The 22319-nt window shown below is 44.4% G+C and overlaps 1 protein-coding gene across 7 annotated transcripts in view; it reads left to right on the top strand.

Annotated features, from left to right (window-relative positions):
• The first annotated feature begins 16747 nt into the window (after positions 1–16747).
• Positions 16748–22319, top strand: part of GTDC1 (glycosyltransferase like domain containing 1) — a 254561-nt gene continuing 248989 nt past the window's right edge. For 5 of the 7 annotated variants that reach the window (XM_066633059.1, XM_066633058.1, XM_066633078.1 and 2 more), the window contains exon 1: positions 16748–16813. The gene's annotated coding sequence lies outside the window, so the exon portion shown is untranslated. The remainder of the gene's footprint in view (positions 16814–22319) is intronic. The other 2 variants (XM_066633055.1, XM_066633060.1) reach the window with 2 other exon arrangements.

The raw sequence follows: 22319 nt of genomic DNA, 5'->3' as shown, positions 1-22319 counted from the left end.
TGAATGCTTTATTTCTGTCATCCATTTATATTTTTTCCTTACTCATATCAGAAGCGATCCTGGGGGTTCCCGCACCCGGGGCAAGCCCAGTATTCCGCCCCCCATCCCATTCCGCCCCCCCTTCTCTGCTCCTCCCGTGAACCTGACCCAGAAGTAATTGCGGTCACATCATTGTCACCGAAATTACTTCCGTGCAGCTGCATCCTCCGTTCCCCCTTTGAAAACAAGAGGGAACGGAGGAGGCAGCCGAGGCCCCCATGGAGCCTTCTGTGCCATGGGGGTCTTCATAGCAGTGGTCTGGGGCTGCTTTCAGTGGCCCCAGACCGCTGCAGTGGAGACCTCTGCGCCGCTTGTAAGCAGCGCGGAAGGCTCCATGGGAGCCAGGAAGCAACATGCATCTCCTCCAAAGTCAGAGGGGGCATGTGCCACTTCCCCTCCACCTCTGAGGGGTGCCCTCAGAGGCGGAGGAGAGGCACCCTGGCGGAGTGATCCACGCCGCTTGTAAGCTGCACAGAGGTCTCCTCTGGAGTGGTCTGGGGCTTCTGGAAGCCCCACATCACTCCAAAGGAAACCTCCATGCCACTTACAAGCACGGAGCCCAGGAAGCAGCACGCGTCTCCTCCGAAATCGGAGGAGTGCGTGCCGCTTCCACTCTGATTTTGAAGGATGCCCTCAGAGGCGGAGCAGGGGTGCCCAGGAGCACTCCTGGGAGGCAGCGTCTTAGCACTGGCTGGGTCGCCCCCCTCCTTTATAGGAGGAGACAAGATGGACAGCCTAGAGCATCAGTACCTCTCTAGGGCGCCTGTCTCCTATCCTCCTATAAAGGAGAAAGGGAGGGGGGCGGCTCAGTCGGCGCCGAGGTGCTGACAAAGAGGCAGCAAGCTGCCTCTCTGCAGCGTTTCTGGGTGCTCCTCCTGGGGGGGTGGGGGTGAGGGTCCGAGAGGCGCCCCTGGAGGGTTGGTACTCGAGGCATTTGCCCCATTTGCCCACCCTCTAGGTCCGCCAGTGACTCATATTTAAGTTTATCTCTCTAATCCCCCCCTTTCGGGGCCTCCTTGCTAGTTACTTTTATGTTTGTTAAGCATTTCCTTCTTCTCCAGGTAAGATCTCCAAGCTTTTACAAGTCTTCTGATCCTTGTTCTTTATACCTTTCCTGTGCTTTTCGCAAGGCAATCTGTGCAGTATAATACCAAAAAGAACGCTGGCAAGCGGAGCACAAGATATACACATACACTTGGAAAGGAGAATTTATACTCATATTACAAAGAATAATACTTTGAAACACACACATCCATGGGAAGGTATATGCCAAGTCATGTGCTTCTTCAGATGTGGAACTTACAAAAAGAAATGTTTCTGGAACATGAAGCCCTGTGGGCTTGCCAGACAACTTGAATTTAAATAGGTGTGGTTTAATAGCTGATGTGATGCAGAGAACACAGGAGTAGGCTTGATTGCTATTGCATGCCTTTATGCAAAGAGCTACGTGCTGGTCATTACTGTGATTCTGCACATAGTTATAGGCACCTCAGTTTTATTAAAATAAGTAGAACTTAAGTGCATACAATAAAAATTGGCACAATATGAGTGCATCCAGTCCTCCAGATAGAGCCATGAACTGATGCAGCCTGAAACACAAGAGAATGAATGTAACTGAAGCTGTTTTTGAAACTAGCATGTTTGATTATTTTGTTTTAGCTTTCTCTGTAGCTCCTTCCATATGTCAAAGGTCTCAAAACTCATGAGCACCCCCCCCCCCTTGAAGAATCCAACAGGAACAATTATGGTGCTGACATTACACCCTCTTATTTCACTTTTGTGCCATCCTGGCTAATCTTTTATGATTTTTTTTTAATAGTAATGAACAGTTTTGTCAATCTGCTCATGTGAGTTTGGAGTTCTCCTTTGTCACTTGTATAATTCTGTTGAACCCCTGCTAACTGGTTAAGAGGCACTTTTTCAAGTGGGTGCTCCTCTTTTATTTAGCAGGGGGAGAGTAACTGGCCCACCTCCCCCCAGCAGTGTCTTTTCTAGTGGCTGTCTGCTAGTGTTGCATCTTTTTAGATTGTGAGCCCTTTTGGGACAGGAAGCCATTAGATATTTGATTTTCTCTGTAAACTGCTTTGTGAACTTTTTGTTGAAAAGCGGTATATAAATACTGTTGTTGTTGTTGTTGTTGTTGTTGAACTACAGTCTAAGCTTAATATGAAGCACAACTCACCCTCTTTAGGCCACCAGATCAGAACGGTCAACATCTTGCCTCCAGACTCCTGACTCAGGGCCCAGTCCTATCCAATTTTCCAGCACCGGTGCAGCTGCAGTGCAGCCCCAAGGTAAGGGAACAGATGTTACCTTACCTTGAGGAGGCCACTGTGACTGCACCCTCATCACAGGATGCAGTGCGTGCCCCATTGGGACAGCTGCACCAGCACTGGAAAATTGGATAGGATTGGGCCCTTAGAAGTTATGAACACACAGTCTTAAAACTTGTCACTGTGCTCCCATTATACAATGCTCACCACCTGATATAATCCAGATGCTACGATGTACCCATTTATTTCATTTGTTTCACTTGTGCTGTACTTCATAAGCAACAGTATGACTTGCAAATGCTTCAGTAAGAGGAAACACCGAAGGGCTGCAAAAATGTAAAGAGGGGATGCTGGAGAATATCAAAATGGGTTTCTCTTCTGGAAGGTTATATTAATATAAATTATGTTGCATATAGTTACAAAGGAAACCCAATAGTAGTATGATTTTATCTGAAAAGTACAAAATGCATGAAACCTTGTGGCCACTCACCTTGATCATAGTTTCTGCAAGCTGACTAGGGCTATGACATCACAAATCTGCACTTGGCGATGATGTCATTGCTGAGCAACCCCAAAAGATGGAACACTGCTGGTGTGCTAGCTGTCATTGATTCCAAAGTAGATGAGAGGGTGTCGGAGCTGGAGGATATAAAGGGAGGATGAAAACAAGCAATGGCAGAGAGAAAGAGATCAGCGATTCTTGACCTGTGATCTTTCTTAATGAAATGCCACCAGTGTTTCTCAAACTTTTTGGAGGCTGTAGGGGCTGCTGTCTTATTTATAAATGACAAGAGGTGTGGCTTTAATGCTGGTTGGGTAGCAGTGCTCCACCCCCAAGAAGCAGCTTTTAAACTCTGGATGCATATAGCCTAAACTATATATTTGGTGGGCCGCTGTGAGAAACAGGAAGCTGGACTAAATGGGCCTATGGCCTGATCCAGTGGGGCTGTTCTTATGTTCTTATGCCCTGTCAGTTTTATGAACCACCAAAAATTGGGTCACAGCCCACTGGTGGATTCCAGATCCACAGATTGAGAACTGCTGCTTTAGGTGCTTTTTAGTATGTTACCTGAATGTGTCCTCAGTTTATTCTGCAGAAGATGAAATTTTTTTTAGTATAGGCCCTGTGTCCATATTCTCCAGTATCTCTTGTGGGTACAGGCTGATAAGCAACCTTTTCACCTATGATTTCAGTTGCAGGATAAACTGCACACAAAATGATGAAATAACAGGTGAGACTCATCAAGACAGAGGCACCAACTAACTGTCCAGGCTGATCATGGACCAGTTTCAGACAGCGTTGCCTTACTGCTTCGCCACAAAGTAATGGAGCCCAAGGCCCACCTAATATGGAAACCTCAATTGCCCTGGAGTACTCAGAGGTAGACCCTATCCAAGATATTTTGTTGTCTTGAGGAGTTGCACCATGTACCCTGAAAGGGCACTCCAGCTTCTTGAACTGCATACTCCACTGTTGGTGATTGATACAGAATGACAGCGAGGACAAGGGGAAGTTTTTAGGGGCTTTGAAATGAATGAATGATTGAATGCTCTTCTACAGCGTGAGACTGGGAAGTTCATGAATTCATGCGGCATCTGCCTGGGTTGGCGCTCGCAGCATGTAATCTGAGAGTTGCACCCCAGCTTCCTCTGAAACATCATAAAAGATTCTGGGGAGCACAACTTCTCATCTCCCTTCATACATTTCCTACGTTTATGTGGCTGGGGTGTGAGTGAGCGAGTGAGCGAGTGAGCGAGTGAGTGAGTGAGTGAGTGAGTGATCATAAAACAAAATGGCACTCCAAGTACTTGCTTAGGATGTTGTGCTAGCTCCTGAGTTTTCAGGAAATGCAGAGACATGTAGGAACAGATGCATGCCTTTACAAATATGGTGTACCACTAACTGGGCAAAAATTAATGTTTAATTATGGAGTAGCTAAATTTATCAATCGTTTACTAATAGAACCCTCGAAATCTAAACACTTTTGGTAGAAATTCCTCTGTTGCCTTCATCCTTTCTGTCTGAGATTAATAAAACATTAAAAACTGTAGAAATGGAAAAGCTTATGCTCAAGAAGTTTGACTATTATGGCCTTATTTTTTTTTCTTTTTTTGGCACAGATAATGCATGTTCTTCAGCTGTTCTGTTTTTCTGGGAGAGAGAGAGAGCACTGATAATATGGGTAACCTTAAATGTAGGCAAGGGTAAAAACTGGCTGTAGAACCAGGTTCTGGTACATGTTCTTATTATAGATTTGCCCTTGTTAACATCTTAGTAATAAACAGGTGCATACACTTCCCCAAGCTGTCACTGTTGCTTATCCAGCTTGTACACTTTACAAATCTATTGATACTTGTAGAAAACCCCCAGACTTACTCAAGGCGTACGGGTTTATTAAACCAGAGCCACTGCATTTGCATGAAAATGATAAATATGATCCAGTTTGGACACTGTGTTTATTACTATTTTTGTTTTTAACGAAATCATAGAAATAAGAAAAAAGAAGAAAAGTCTGTCAGCCTCTTTAATTCTTTGTTTAATCAACAGGAAAAGAGATGCCCAAGTTTGGAAACACTGCCTTCTGCTCCCAAAGTTCTTCCATTTAATCTGTGATAATGTGGAGAGCAAACTATTCAGCTCTTTTCTTACATTATTTCTCTTATTTGTTCACTGTTGGGGAGGGGAGGGGAGGGGAAGCAGGATTATGCTGACTGGTCCTTGTTGCCAATTAATCTGATGGCCACATACCCAGCAGGTGCATATTTGGTAAGAACATAAGAACATAAGAACAGCCCCACTGGATCAGGCCATAGGCCCATCTAGTCCAGCTTCCTGTATCTCACAGCGGCCCACCAAATGCCCCAGGGAGCACACCTGATAGCAAGAAACCTCATCCTGGTGCCCTCCCTTGCATCTGGCATTCTGACATAGTCCATTTCTAAAATCAGGAGGTTGCACATACACATCATGGCTTGTAACCCATAATGGATTTTTCCTCCAGAAACTTCTCCAATCCCTTTTTAAAGGCATCCAGGCCTGATGCCATCACCACATCCTGCGGCAAGGAGTTCCACAGACCAACAACATGCTGAGTAAAGAAATATTTTCTTTTGTCTGTCCTAACCCTCCCAACACTCAATTTTAGCGGATGTCCCCTGGTTCTGGTGTTATGTGAGAGTGTAAAGATCACCTCTCTATCCACTTTATCCTTCCCATGCATAATTTTGTATGTCTCAATCATGTCCCCCCTCAGGCGTCTCTTTTCTAGGTTGAAGAGGCCCAAACGCTGTAGCCTTTCATCATAAGGAAGATCCCCTAGCCCAGTAATCATCTTAGTCGCTCTCTTTTGTACCTTTTCCATTTCCACTATGTCCTTTTTGAGATGTGGTGACCAGAACTGGACACAATACTCCAGGTGTGACCTTACCATCGATTTGTACAACGGCATTATAATATTAGCCGTTTTGTTTTCAATACCTTTTCTAATGATCCCAAGCATAGAATTGGCCTTCTTTACTGCCGCCGCACATTGGGTCGACACTTTCATCGACCTGTCCACCATCACCCCAAGATCTGATCTGTCTCAGACAGCTCAGAACCCATTAGCCTATATGTGAAGTTTTGATTTTTTGCCCCAATGTGCATGACTTTACACTTACTTACATTGAAACGCATCTGCCATTTTGCTGCCCATTCTGCCAGTTTGGAGAGATCCTTCTGGAGCTCCTCACAATCATGTTTGGTCTTCACCACTCAGAAAAGTTTGGTGTCGTCTGCAAACTTTGCCACCTCACTGCTCACTCCTTTCTCCAGTTCATTTATGAAGAGGTTGAAAAGCACCAGTCCCAGGACAGATCCTTGGGGCATACTGCTTTTCACCTCTCTCCATTGTGAAAATTGCCCATTGACACCCACTCTCTGTTTCCTGGTCTTCAACCAGGTCTCAGTCCAGGGGAGGACCTGCCCTCTAATTCCCTGACTGTGGAGTTTTTTCAGTAGCCTTTGCTGAGGGACCGTGTCGAACGTCTTCTGAAAATCCAGGTATATAATGTCCAAGGGTTCTCCCGCATCCACATGTCTGTGGACCTAAAAGGTTTGTGAGGCAAGACTTACCCTTACAGAAGCCATGCTGATTCTCCCTCAGCAAGGCCTGTTCGTCTATGTGTTTTGAGATTCTATCTTTGATGAGGCATTCCACCATCTTACCTGGTATAGATGTTAGGCTGATCAGCCTATAGTTTCCCGGGTCCCCCCTCTTTCCCTTTTTAAAGATTGGTATGACATTTGCTATCTTCCAATCCTCTGGCACTGTGGCCATTTTGAGGGACAAGTTGCATATTTTAGTCAAGAGATCAGCAACTTCATTCTTTAATTCCTTAATAACTCTTGGGTGGATGCCATCTGGGCTCAGTGACTTATTGATCTTTAATTTATCAATGAGGTCTGAAACATCTTCTCTTTCAACCTCTATCTGACTTAATTCCTTGGACAGGAGGGGCTGTTCGGGCAGCGGTATTTGCCCGAGGTCTTCTGTCATGAAGACAGATGCAAAGAACTCATTTAATTTCTCTGCCATCTCTAAGTCTCCTTTTTTCTCTCCTTTCCCTCCCTCACCATCCAGAGGGCCAACCGCTTCTCTGGCGAGTTTCCTGCTTCTAACATATTTGAAGAAGCTTTTATTATTCCCCTTAATGTTGCTGGCCATGCGTTCCTCATAGTCTCGCTTGGCCTCCCGTATCACCTTCTTACTTTTCTTTTGCCACAGTTTATGTTCCTTTTTATTCTCTTCATTAGGGCAAGACTTCCATTTATGGAAGGAAGCTTCCTTGCCCTTTATGGCCTCTCTAACTTGGCTGGTTAGCTATGCGGGCACCCTCCTGGACTTAGTGGAGCCCTTCTTCCTTTGCGGTATACACTTCCGCTGGGACTCTATTACTGTTGTTTTAAGCAGCCTCCATGCACTCTGGAGAAATTGGACTCTTTTTACCTTCCCTTTCAACCTCCTTCTAACCAGCCTCCTCATTTGAGGGAAGTTCGCCCATCAGAAGTCAAGGGTTTTTGTGAGAGATTTGCCCGGTATTCTTCCCCCGACGTCCACATCAAAACGGATCACAGCATGATCACTGTTCCCTAATGGCTCCGTAACATTGACATCTCTAACCAGGTCCTGTGTACCGCAAAATATTAAATCCAGAGTCACCTGTCCTCTGGTGGGCTCCATGACTAGCTGCTCTAAGGCACAGTCATTTAGCACCTCAAGGAATCCGGTCTCCTTTTCGTGACCAGAACACAAATCGATCCAGTCTATATGAGGATAATTGAAGTTCCCCATGATTACAACCCTGTCCCTCCTTGTCAGCTCCCTGATCTGTTTCCTCATTTCAAGGTCCCCTTCTGGTTTCTGGTCTGGAGGGCGCCCCCAGTATTACATCGCTCCTGTGTTTTTGAGAAAGGGATGGTGCATGATGAGAGTGAGAACCAGTCTCCTTCTCACAAATGCTGGAAACATGGCCACTATGGGTGGTGGCCAGGGTATATTTGTATCCTTTGTACACTTCTGTCCACTTTTGGTTATGAATCCCATCGTATGAATCCCATAGGATGCTTCAATGCTCTGTGCAAGCATTCCTCCTCCACTTTGCTCTTTCCTCCTCCACTTTCCTCCTCCTCCTCATTGCTTTCCTCCTTCACTTTGCTCTCTCTGCCATGAATGGCTCCAGTGGTAAGGGGAAGGAGCAGCTTGCATGGTGCATTGGGGCGCCCTGCAAAACTTAGTGCTCTGCCCCCCTGTCACTATGCTACTGCCCCTACACTGTCAAATTACAAAGTGAAAGAAGAGGCAGAAACATATGGGTGTTTTTCAGGAGCCAGAGCTGCTGGGTAGCACTGTGGAGGTTGGAAACCCTAGGGCAGCTGGTTGTTATTAAAATGTCTGTTGCTTGGACCCAGTTCCAGTGGGACTCTTTAACAGTGGGGTTGAACAACCTTTGTATTTGTGTGTTTGTGGGGAGGGGTTGCTGTGGTTTTATATTGTGAGTGGAGCAACAGAACAAGGATTGCGTGCTTGAGGTGAGGCCTCCTAAACCTATTACAGTGATTCCAGCACTGTGTGGATGGAGGTGGAAATGGTGGTGGGGAATTATTAATTTTGCCCTGGTTTAGAAAAAAAGTAGTGAACCACGTGCACAAGAAAGGCAATGTCTTACATAGCATTTTGTAGTCACAGACCCTGAATGTATGTCTGATAGAAGGGATATTTGGAAAGGGGACAAACACATATTAAACTGCTGTATAATGAGTCAAACAAATAATCCATCCAGTTCAGTATTGTCTACATTAGTGGTCAGCAACATTCTTCCACATAGAGACCAGACCAATGTCTGTCAATAGAAAAAAATGCATGTGCAAATCTCCCAATCAGACCATAGAGTTAAGAAAAAAGAGATGGGCATGGCACTGAGAGACGCATGCACGGACAGAGAATGATGCTCAAAGGAAGCTTCTGCCCTTAATCTGCTTACACTATAAGCCTTAAAGAGATAGAATTACAAACTTGAATTGCTTTTCAGGACCACCACTGGCTCAGTTGATATATCTTTTTGGGACTACTTGCTGGAGTGGTGGGATGGATGCGGCCCATGGGCCATAGGCTGTCTACCCCTGGTCTACACTGATTGACAGTACTTTTCTTAGGTTTCAGATAGGGATCTTTCTCATCCCTACCTTGAGTTGCCAGAGACTGAACCTGGGTCCCATCAACACAGAAAACAAGCATGCTACCACTGATCTATGGCCATGTCCTCAAAAAGTAGCAAATATTATACATCCCTATGAATATGACATTTTTTTCTACTTGCAAAGCTTCTCCCAAGCACAAACACTAATCTGAAAACCACCTGTGCTTTTCTATATTAGAACAAGTGAGTTTAACATCCTAAAGTATCAATTCCTCAGTGAGGGGCAAGATCCATGAGACTGACTGGATTGATAATTAAATTACTGATAATTAAATAGGTAAATATGTGACTAGTTCATTAATAACTGTATTTTCCTAGATATTTCTACTATCCAATCCTGGACTGGTGTAACAGTAATTGAAAATAAGAAGAAATTGTTAGAAGTAATATCATAGGAAGAACCACTTTTTTCCTTTTTTTAAAAAACTGAATATATTAGATGAGCCATAATAATAGCCCTTGAGACTGATAGACCTACATTTATCTTCTGAAAAGTTATGCGACTACAAGCTTTTCTAAACTACAGGAGAGGTAGAGTAAGGTTACCGAAGGACATCACAAAATGAAGTGACTGGGCTACAAAACCTGGTGGGAGACAGTGTGGGAGATTAATTCAGTGCCAATGAGTAATGCACATTTTGCCTGGGGAGAGAGAACAACCCATAAAATGCCATTGGAAATTTGCTGTTGCCACAGGAAAAACTAGAATGAAAGCACTCATCATTTCTGGTGATGGTCATTTAGTTCTCTGTACTGAAGTCCACTACTAAGTTTTCTGAAAAATGGAGACTCCATATCTCAAACTCTCTATCTTGAGTTTTCTAAGCTCCACTCCCAATGATATCGCGGAGACAGCTCTACTTACAAAATACAATGCTGTGGTGGTGGGTATGTTTCTAGAAGAGAGCCACTATGATCTTCAGTGCTGTCTCCATAAATGGTCCATGAAAAGCCACAGTTCTATAGGACAGGAAGAGATGTCCAATTAATCTGGTAACAAGCTTCTTTGTATTTTCACATTCAATCTCTTTGGAAACACTGTTACATACTGCCAGTTGAGATATTGTGCAGATGAGGACTATACCTACCAAACTGAAATCAGAGTGCATATATTTTTATAAAAGTTACCTATATATTGACAGTTCCTTCTCACCACTGACTGGGTTGGAATTTTAAGCTTGAGTCCAAAACAAAAGATCCATATAGCTAATTACAAGTTCCATACTCTTCAGAACTTAGTAAATTACATTCCTTATAAGCATCAAGTATCGCCTCTATTCCTTTCCAGTGTAATTCTCCAAGGTAACAACTGATCTGCATCCATGAGGTGACATTCAAGACTTGATGACTTATTGCAGTGGGTGGGGGAGTTTGACTTCAAATAGTTTCATCAATCTCAGAATTCAGATTCTCAAGACTCCAGTGGCCCCCTAAGTATACTCTGCGTAGAACCAGGAAGACTAGAACCTGTGTGACATCAGAGAAAGTAAGTCAATAGCAGTCTGAGGGGCCATTACTCCCATGTCAACAGAGGCCCACTGAAACACCAGAGCAGCAATGCAATCTAGAGAAGAATGGCAAGCACAGAGGAAGATGAGGAGAAAGTAACATGGAGGGAGGAGAGGTTCAGAGCCATCATGAGAATGGCTTGATGACATTGTCCTTCCTAACAATAGACCTGTGGCTAGTTGTGACTGAAACCTCAAGCCCTGGGTGCCTTGATGTGGTTGAAAAGTTTGACATTCTGCATTAGGCCAGGAACTAATTGAATTTCTGTCTTTTACTTTGTATCTCTGTGCCTCATGACTTTATACTACCGTTCTTTTGGGGAGAAGTTAAAACACCCACCTTCATAGCAGCATGGCTGGATCTAGGACAAATCCGGTGGTTCGCCATTTAAATAAAAAGCAATGAAAGGACTCATTAGAGGGAAACTTATTAGACCAGGAAAATGGTTAATCCCTGTCACACAGCAGTAAAAATGTTGCCAGCCTCAAACTTTTAAATCAAAAGCACTTTCTGAGTGCAAGAAGAGTGACTCCTTTCTGCCGCTTCCTTGGTACCATCCCTCTGCCATAATGCTTGAGCCTTTCGCTTTCTTTAAATTCAGGGCTCCAGCTAATTACTGGCAGGAAGTGCCTATTTTTTTTATTTCATTGGTATGCAAATTAACCAGAGAAGTAGAAAAATATTCTAAAGAAACTGTTACAATATCTGTCCACAGCCTGATGGCCAATTAGAAAATGGTATTGTGTCCGGAGGACCCCAAGAGAAGCTTATGACCACAAACTGTTTGCAATTGAATGTTCAAAAGTTGCATTTTTCATGGGAGCTGTAGCTATTCCTCCACTCCAAATAAGGCAGGAAGTAACTCAGATGGAAAATGAAAAATTAATAGTCATTTCTGGGGAAAAGAAAAAAACAAAAATGAAAACCCTCCTAGGCATGTCTACTAGTGAGTAAATCTAATTGAGCTTAGTGGGGTAAATGTGCATAGGATTATAGCCGTAAGCATTTTTAATAATATATATTTTATTTAAATTTTGAAAATGCTGGTGTTACCATTTGGACGCTTTACAAACAACCTTTATTTACTCGGTTGACTCATTCAGTACATTACTGAGAAGTGTGATCAGACAGGTGATAAACGTTAGTCAGACAGGTGTTGGTTATACAGACAAAAAATATTATTTTTATTGCATATAATTACGTATTGCTTCAATTGTTTCATATTGTGAGCCACCCTGTGTCTGTTTTTAACAGGAAAGATGGGACAGAAATAAAGAACATAAAGTTATAAATAGTAGAACCAACAAACTTTATTCAGTGCACAATCCAAAGCCTGGGAGCTTGAAGACCAGTTATGTGCATCAGTCCCCCTTGATTTTAACAGGACAAAGGCATATCAAGCTTTTTTTCTGGCCTATGCCTAATGGGCAGCTTTCAAGTTTGGTAAATGAGATAAAATTGGTTTTAGGCTGAACAGTTGCTGTGGGCTATACAGTGAATATAAACTACTGTATTGCTACTCTCATACAATTACGGAACACTTCCTGCTTCAACTTTTCTTTTTAAAAAAATGCAGCAACTCTCAGTCTTGTGATATGCTGGCACTTCCACTTCTTGGGTAGAGCAAATAACACAGAAGCACATGAGTATGTGAAATAATTTAAAAACAAGCTTCTTCCCCAAATGAAAGGGAAAAAAATAGTTGGAGGTAATGTCCAAGTAATACATGCAAATTCTTATTTGTTTCTGAAACATTTTCCGCAAATAAAGACAAAACCCTTGAAAACAGTGATTTCCTAAATTGTTTCCTATAGTTGTAGTGAAAGAGCAAGTCAGCAATTCCAAGGTAAATATTCTGTTTCTGTAGCACAGAGTTTTGAACCTGATGTGTGCTATTCATTAGACCAGTGTTTCTCAACCAATAGTACGGGTACCACCAGTGATACTTGAGGTGGTATCTGGTGGTACTTGCAGGACTCCTGGACCCCTGCCGCTTGGCAGCGAGACCAGGAATGTAAAACAACGAACAGCGGTAGGAGGCTCAACTTAGCAGACAGAGCTCCAACGCATGCTTTTCGGCACCCAAAAAAGCCCTCCCGTGCACCTTACTGGTGCTTCTTACTGGTGCTTCTTACTGGTGCCTGTCATGTCACATCTGGCCTCCCAACTCAGAAGTAAGTTGGTACTTCAAATAGATGGACCATGTGAAGTGGTACAGCCGAGGACAAACCTTGAGAAACACTGCCCTATGGTAAAATTTGTTTCTTTATAAGTCGTTGCCCTTAAAGTTGCAGTTTCCAAGAACCTATTGACAACTTCAAGTGAGGATTTGCTGTACTCATCTGGGAGTAGGTCCTACTGAACTCAATGAGACTTGCTTCTGGGTAAAGACACATAAACTAGCAGTGCAATCTTAGCATTCGTGTAAGAATTCTAGCAACCAGCAGGTGCGAAGTGATTCCCTGGAAACTGGTTCATGATCCATCAGTGGACCATAGCTTGTCTTCTGTCCACCCCTGATCTAGATAAGCCCTGGAAGGAGACTAGCTGATCTGTGTGAACATGTATAATCCAGTAGCAAAAAGTCTGGCCTTGAGAGATGCCAGAACGGAGTTCAATTTTAACTACAGTGCTTAACTTTATCAAAGACAATATCTCAGAAAGATTTTATTGCCATCAACTAGGTAAAGAAAACACTTTGTGTATGAGTACTATATGAATGACAGAGACCCATGAAAATCACAGTGTGCTCTTTGTTTATAAGATACCATGTTTATTCCACATACACTTTCTGATATATTCATATCTACACACTGTTTTTTCACTTAAACAGTTTCATTCACAATCATACATCATTTTCTCACACTTACATACAGGTACATGAAACTTGTACATCCATCCAAACCATTTATTATTACTATTGCGATAGTGCTTCCTGCTCCCTTTCTGGCAACTATTCTCTAGGCCTAGTGTGCCAAGCTTCTTTCAACTACTGAACAGCTGGAATGTTTATAAACATTCCATAACACCTAAATAGCTGAGCTAATGGCATAAGAAGTTTCAATAAAGTCTGAAGGTTGACAGCCAATGTTGAAAGTGACTAGAGTTTAAAAACCCAAGCCTCTATTTACTTCAGGTTTATTTCTTTTGCCAGGTTTGATTTGGGGGGGGGGGGGGGAACAGACCAAACCATTTTCGGTTTCAAATCTACATGTTCTGTTATTTAAGATTTGATGCAGGATTACTGTCATTATTCTCTCTATGACAACAGACCCTATTAACCAGAGCTGACATTGAAACTTTATATTTCAGGAAACCCTGGCCTCTGAGCGGCCCGCTTGGAGGCAGGCTGTGCAGCATGGCCTTTCCCAGTTTGAAGAGACACTTGGCCAACAGTCTGAGGCAAAGAGGCAAAGAAGGAAGGCCCATAGCCAGGGAGACAGACCAGGGACAGACTGCACTTGCTCCCGGTGTGGAAGGCATTGTCATTCCCGAATTGGCCTTTTTAGCCACACTAGGCGCTGTTCCAGAACCACCATTCAGAGCGCGATACCATAGTCTTTCAGGACTGAAGGTTGCTAACAAATACAGATGAGGAAACCGTGGTGAGGCTTTTATTACAACCAATTCTTGTTTTGCATCAATTGTGCATGTATGCCTGTGTGAAAAGGACTATAAACACACAAAGACACATAATAGGGTACCATGGCCACTATGGTACCTGAGCATTTATTATTTATTTGGTTTATATCCTGACTTTTTCTCCAAAGGATATCCAAGGTGACTGGTGTTTTATTTAGATTTACCCATGTGTTTAAATACATGCTTCAAAAATTCAGGCCCAAATCCAAAACAACTTTCCAACTCTGACATAGCTCTGCTAATGGGGCATGTGCAGTATCCTGCAGTAGGGGGGTAGTCATGAACGCCTCATCAAGGTAAAGGAATGTTTGTTCCCTTACTTTGGAGCTGCATTGCCCTTAGGTTGGTATTGAAAAGTTGGTTAGGATTGTGCCCTAAGGCCTCAATGTAAACAAACAGGAATATGTCCCACTAAAATCAGTGGGGCTTACTTCTCAATAAATATGCACAGGATTGGCCTATAAAGCCATTTTGTCTGTCCAAGAAAGGCCTTACCTATATGGAATGCTGGGTGACAAAGCCAATTTTTTTTCATAAGGCTTTATGACTAATTATGTACAGTATATTCGATAGCACTATTATGTATCTTAAAATAAAAAAATATATAAATTATCAGTTGCCTTTTTTACATGGGTTAAAAAAACCAATCTGTATAAAACTGTGCTCCTCAAAGATCAGAACTGCATTCTTCCGAGGTCTGTGGTGGAAAAAGGCAGGTCTGTATTAGAATGCCTTGTGGGGCTGGCAAGGCAGGAAGGAAGGTAGCTGGCAGTGAAAGCCCCAAATGCTCAGCATCATCAAATATGGTACTAAAATGGGGTCATCAAATTGGGTATTATTAGATATGGATCAGTAGTTGAAAACATATAAATCTGAAATAACAGCAACTATATTAATTACAAACATTTTTTTTCTAATATGAGGGGTACAGTTTATAGAAATGGGCTGCCAAGGGAGTATGCAAGTGAAAAAAAAAAAAACAAACACTGGGAACCCCTGCACTATACTATAATCTCGGCTCGTGATCAGTCACACAGAGCTCCTTGAGGAAGGGCACAATCCTAAGCTTGTCTACTCAGAAGAAAATCACATTGTTGTCAATGGAGCTTACTCACAAGAAAGCGTGCCTAGGATTTCAGCTGAAGAGAGGAACTACAATCCCCTGCCCCATGCAATGTGGGTGGGGAGGTAGGTGAGGTAGTGCCTCCTCACCAGAGTCCTTCAAAAAGTGCCACCGTTGTGTGAGGTGCCCAAGTATGCACAACCAGGGTGACCAGACATTCTTTTTTCCAGGACATGCCCTACTTTTTAGCCTTGTGTCCTGGAAAACAACTTAAATGTCCACCTTTTCCCTGTGATTGGCACCTGCAGGCAGTGCATAGCCTTCAAATAATTAATAAATTATATGTAATACAGTTTTAAATTTAATAATAAGTAATATAGTGTTCAACCACATAAAATCCATATACGTGTTTTTAGCTTTTGTCATGTCCTATAGTTTTCTTGGATGTCCTACATTTTGGGGTGACTGATCCTCTTTTGTGGGTATGACATCTGGTCACCTTGCCCATAACCCACGTGCAGAGTGAGGAGGTAGGGAGTGTGGAGTGTGTGGGTTGTGGGTGCCTGGGCACCTTACAGAAGAACATACGAACAGCCCCAATGGATCAGGCCACAGGCCCATCTAGTCCAGCTTCCTGTATCTCACAGTGGCCCACCAAATGCCCCAGGGAGTACAGCAGGTAACAAGAGACCTGCATCCTGGTGCCCTCCCTTGCATCTGACATAGCCCATTTCTAAAATCAGGCGGTTGTACATACACATCATGGCTTGTAACCCGTAATGGATTTTTCCTCCAGAAACTTGTCCAATCCCCTTTTAAAGGCATCCAGGCCAGATGCCGTCACCACATCCTGTGGCAAGGAATTTCACAGACCAACAAGACTACTTGGCCCTTTTCAAAGGACTCCAGTGGAGAGGCACTGCCTCATTTGCCTCCGCACCCACTGTGTGTCCCCATCCCGCCCCATGTAGTTTGGAAACAGGCAAGGATATCTCTAGCCCAGCCATTTCAACCACTGTGCCATGGCACACTGGCGTGCCGCAAACAGTCTGTAGGTGTGCCGCAGGAGTTTGGGGGTGGGTCGTTCATTAGTAGGGCCATTGGGGGCTGTGAGCCCCCCACTGGTAGCCTGCTGTGCCTTGGCAGTGGTCAATACAACTGATGATGTGCCTTGACAACTGTGGTGCCATGTCAGTGTGCCATGGGACAAAAGAGGTTAAAAGCACTGCTCTGGCTGGTGGATCGGCTCACGTCCCTCCTCCACAACTGCGAAACAGGCGTCCTGAGCATGTCTCCTGGGAGCAAAGGCGGCTCAGCGGAGCCCACCCTTCCCGAAGAAAGGCGAAGGCGGCGGGGGCGCAGCGCTGGCAAGGGCTTGGCACCACAGCGCCGTGACGCGCGCCGCAGAAGCCAGCCGAGCTGCCGGTGCTGCTTCTGCGCCCGGCTCTGCCTCTTTCTTCCGCGTTGGGGCGGAGAGGGAGAGCCCGGAGGAGGAGCCAGGAAGCCGGCGCGCTGCTCCTGACAGCCTCCAGGAGGGACCAACGAGGAGGTGAGTTCCCGCTGGGTGGGGTGAAGGAGCCGGCCGGGGCCTCGCCAAGACAGCCCAGCCGAGCCGAGCTGGGCGGGAGGAAGGCGAGGGCGCAGAGTGCACTGCGCACTGGCCGGCTTGGGTCGCGAGCGCCGGCCGGGGAGGCCTCCCCGGCTCGCAGCTAGGCCGCCCAAGAGGGTCCCCAGAGCAGCCGGCCGGGCTCCCGAGTGGAGCTGGCCTTAGGGGCGGCCAGGCGAAGAGCCGGCAGCGCCTTCAGGGCGCCCCAGACCCCTGCCTCTGAAGGAGGGTCGCGGGCAAGCGCAGCTCCTTGCCAGGCGCTGTGTGCTCGGCCTGCAGAGTGACTGCCTCTCCCTCCCGGGCCCAGCAGCTCTCGGAGTGGCGGCCAAGGGAGCTTTGAGGGAGCCGCCTCTTCCGAAGTGGGCGTGCACCGCCTCTCTTCCCGCCTTGAATGGGACCCCCCTTATCCGTTCTCAGTGGCAGGCCCTGGTGCAGGTGAAGCTGTTGTGAAGAGTGCCTCTGAGCACGTGCAGAATGCCTATGACCACAGTCCCTCTTTCCACTTGGCTGGCATTTCATCCCAAAGCTTGCAGGGGTCAGAGGGAATGACTTCTTGGCAGGCTTGAGGGCCTAATCCCATCCAGTTTTCCAGCAATGCAGCCCCAAGGTAAGAGAACACATGTTCCCATACCTTAAGGAGGTCTCTGCTTCCTCACCATAAGATGCAGTGCATGCTCCATTGGCTCTGCTGCACCAGCACTGGAAAATTGGGTAGAATTGGCCCTCATTGGGGTGCCCTCAGTGGGCCCTGAGGTGGAGGGGAAGTCACTGGAGCCTTCTTAAGGTATGGGACATGTGTTCTCTTACCATTGGTCTGCATTGTGGCTACACCAGAGCTGGAAAGTTGCATAGGATTCCCCACATGGCTCATTTCAGAAATGAAAACAAAATGAGGAAAAAAGGAAGATTTTCAAGGGGGGAGGGAATTACCTCAACCCATTTCTGTCCAGCCCACAGATGTACACATTTGATCCCTGTTGCGTATATGCCACGTTGGGCAGAATATGGCTTCATGTCTCCCTACCACAATTTTCCAGACTTTTCCTGTTCATACAATAGCTTTGAGCAATGCAGTGTCACCTGGACAACAGGTATTTATAGGAGATATATTTAAGAACAGTGTTTTTGATAGGTAGTGACTGCCACCACTCTTTTCTTATGTCATGGCTTCTCATGACATATTACTGGGTCATTTTGTGCTGGGTATAGTTTCTAAGTAATGGGAATGGAAACCTTTTGACCCCACCTGTTACACTTCCAGAGTTCTTGGTCCCTTAAACTAGTGGTTCCCAAACTGTGAGCTGTCACTCCCTGGTGAGCCATGGAAACCAGCCAGAGGAGCTATGGAATCATCATGAAAAACCCACCGCTCTATACAATGTATAGGATTGTAGCCCTGATGAAGAGTTTGTCTAATGGCCCAGTAAGTCAAGGGAGCTGCCTGTTGAAAAAGTTGGGAAACAATGCCTTAAACAATTGCAGGGGATATAAGGATGAAACCTCTAGAGAAGGAACAACAGTGGTGATGGGGTTAAGCTTTCCATATTCCATTTCATTGAGGTATGCTTGGGTATACATCAATGGGTATACCCATGCTTGGGTATAAGGCACATGCTGTGAAGTGATTATGTGATGACTGTGATTAAAAATAAAAAAAAGTTCACAAAGCAATTGACATAGCAAAAGACACTTTAAAAAGTAGTTCTCTGACCCAGAGGTATTCAAAATCTAAACCAGATATAGGAGTACAGTCACTTTAAAAGATGTTATTCTGGGATCAGTGACATTTCTGTCCCACTGCTAAATATAAGAGAGCCACCACTTAAAAGATGCTTCTGAGCCTAATGTCTCTGGATGTTCCCTAACTGTGTTGCCAACATGTGTATCACAGCTGCTGAGAGTGAATTGAAGGTGGCTTGCTTCCTTGACTTGTGCTGAAGTAGTCTCTCAACTTTTTCAATAAATATCAAATACACAGTTCCATCAAGTGCGGATGCAACATAGTACAGTAGTTAGGTATGTCTCAGTTGAGTTCTTGCCATTCAGAGTTCTCAAGACTTTCTTCTTACTTTAAAGAATCCTATGTACATTCCCATTGTATATGATTTGTGGTTGCATTTTGTTGGGCAGGTAATACTTGCAAGAGGAACAGACACACAGAGTGAGTCTTCAGAACTAGATTGTGGGAATATTATCTTCAGAATACAACAACAGAATACCCTGGTGTTGCACACTTTAGGATATGAAAGAAATGGTCTTCAGAATGGGAGCTAAAAGACTATTGACACACAGCAAGATTGATAGGCTATGTAAGCCATATCTAGAGGTATGCATGGATGGGAGCGGGATTGTGACTGGAGGCCATGACAGTGTGTTCATCCAAAGCTTTGAACAGGCTCTACATGTAAGACCTTGTATGTATGTGGTATGTTTTGCACGCAGAAGGTTCCGAGTTCAGTTCCTGGTGCCTCCAGGCTGGATTATGAAAGAAACCTCTCTGAAACCTTGGAAAACTACTGTCTGTCAGTATAGACAGTATTGGACTTGATGGAGTGGTATGTTTTCAAGGCATGCAGCAGATGTACTGCATACACATACAGTATTTAAGTCTAATGTCATCTCTCTCAGTTATGTATCTATGTAGCATGATTATTTTGCAACATAGATAGCATGGCATACAAGCAAAAACACCAGGTTTGAGGTTTAAGGATGTTCCTAAAATCCTTCATGGATTGAAGTAAAAGGGAAAAAAAGTCTTGAATCCATATTGAGGGGAGTGTCTCTTTTTCAACTGAGTGATACTTGGCAAGTGTGCGCGGATCTGTTAACACATAACACTGTGACAATGGGAATAGCAGACTGGAGGGAAATATTTGAGGTGTAAATATATGCACTTTCTTCAAGAGAAGAGAGGTGGCGTTTAGAGTTTCAATCCTACACATAAATAGTTCTTGGATACTAACCACACGTTGTTGACTTAAATCTTAGTGCAGTGGTCAGGAATAAAGGAGAAGCAGATTGCAGCCTGGTATGTTACACTGGCTTGGTATAATTCAATAGCTGTTTTATTGGACTCTATTAACCTGGTTAACCTTAAGCCTTAGCCATGACAGGAGCTTCATATAAGAACCCATATGTAAAATGCAATATTGAATTTTAATTAGAGCTTTCAAGACGTGAAGTGGAATGAATCCTCCCCAATTCTCTTGTACATTTTTCCCCCTTAGAAGCTCAGACTTGATAAAATACGGAGGGGGTGGATGAGGGGAGAGAGAGAGAGAGAATTTTCACATGTCAGTATAATCTTAGCTAGTTTTGAAAAAGCATAGTGAGAACAAATTCAAATTTAAAAACTGATCTTGGATTTATGTTCTGTCTCAATTTGTGTTTGAGTCATGAATCACTCCTAACTTTCTAGCAGTCTCACACCTGGTCTGGAACTCAATAGTGGTGATCAGCATCTTTGGTTCTCTTTCTGTATTGATTTTTTTTAAACCCCCCCATCTCTCCCACCCCCCTTTTAGGACTTGCTTAATTCTAATACATTGAATCATGTCTTGAAATTTAAATGCAGTAATGTCACATCAAAAGTAATGTCGCATCAAAACACAATTGGCCAGAACTCTGATTTTATAGTGTCCAACAAAAGTGATTGCAATTCTAATCCTATGTTTCCCAGTGACCAGGGCTGCAGTGGCGCCAAAATGGCCACTACTGCATTCCAAGGGCTGGGAAGCGCCGCTGGGGCTACTCGGATTAAGTGAGCTTATGCTCCCTTATCCTGTGTAAACCCCAGGCAACCTTGATGGATCTCCTTGAATCTGTGCCTGCTATCGAGTGGGCACAGATTCAAGGAGACCTGTGTTGGGTTTCCTTGGCCTGGAGGTGGGATAGGATATGGCGGCAGGGCCTGCCGCCATCTCTGCTCCCCTCCGCCTCGCTCCCTCCCCCGTTACACCTTCCCCCCTCCCTCTGCTCTGGAACACCTCCTTCCCCGATTTACCTCTCCTGGCGCTCACACGGCATGTTTGTGTCAGTGCGCACTGGTGCTGGGCCGGTATGTGGGCCACTGGATTGAGTCCTGAATCTCCATGCAGTGCGGTTGAAGTTGGCAATCTTAGGATAATTTGCGTATACTTTTGTGTTTTTAAAAGCAATTTTAATGTGGTCTAAATTTCCACCCATTTTTGTTGTCCTTTATTGTTTTATTCTTATGACTTTAAAATGTACAATATGTAAAACAATAGTGTTATGTTTGTAAGCCGCTTTGGGCATTTGCTTCGGCATGGGAAAGGGGGGATATAAATCTTTTAAATAAATTTAGGGAGTTGATTGTGGCCAGAATAGGAAGTTAGAATTACAGTCCTGTTATACTGTTGATTTCAAAATGCAGCTGATGCACCGGTGCAAAATAGCCAGTATATTTTTCCTAGTCAATATGCTGTATAAGTAACCTTTCTTGTTTGTATTGGTACAAGAAAAGTGACAGGCCCTGTGGATTGAAATGTGCTTGGTGTTGCTAGTCGTAGTTCCTTGGTAGCAGAAAGGGAACATGACATTTGATATGCAGGAGTCATTGCAGCCATATTAAAGCAATTACATTGTTTTCACCTATTTCACAAATAACATCAGTGCAGTGCTTATTGCATAGGAATCTTTGCAACTTATCCTGCCTGCTCGTTGATTTGCAGAACATATGATTGAACTCTTACTGTTAGATCTTTTAGGAGCCAAATTTTACGAGTCTTCGTTAGATTTACATTGCTCAGTTTTCAGAGTGACAATTCTATTGAAAGGATGAAATGTATTTTATGGCCCAGTCCTATTCCCCTCCCACTGTGCTGGCGGAGACTATTTTACGGTAGTTGCAAAGCTGCTCATGCATGCTGTAGGCCAGCTGCTGCCAAAGTGGCCTCCTGCACATCAGCAGATCACGAAGACCCACTGGAGCAGGTAAGCCCATGCAGGAGGTTGGAGGGAGATGGGGAGAGAATGAGGCACAGGGTGGGTGGAATGGTTCATTGACGAGGAGAGGGCAGATCACTCTCAGGAGGGAGGGAACTTTGGTGGCAGTGATGCATGCCAAATCCTTACCCCCTTCTCAAGCTTGATCTGCTTTCATGGATCAGAGTAGACTTGCGCCTGCAGTATTGGGGATTATTTTGGGGCAAGGGGACAAATGTCTCCTTGCCCCGAGGAATCCTCCAGTAACTGAAAATCACCAGTGTGATACAGCAGTAGTTGTGCTGGTGCCACTGCATTGCCAGACGGTGATTTAGCTAGGATTGGGCTGAATTACGTGTACTACAGCAAGATCTACACCCTAGAGTTGGAGAAGTCTAGATAATGGTAAGGCACAGACGAAAAGCTAGAGCAGAAAAGGCATGCCTCCTTGGGAGAGACTGTAGGACAAAAATAATATGTGTCTAGAAAAATGAGAAAAACTGTA

Source organism: Tiliqua scincoides, chromosome 1, assembly GCF_035046505.1.
Source record: "Tiliqua scincoides isolate rTilSci1 chromosome 1, rTilSci1.hap2, whole genome shotgun sequence".
Classification (NCBI taxonomy): domain Eukaryota; kingdom Metazoa; phylum Chordata; class Lepidosauria; order Squamata; family Scincidae; genus Tiliqua; species Tiliqua scincoides.
This window is presented reverse-complemented; position numbering and strand designations above follow the sequence as displayed.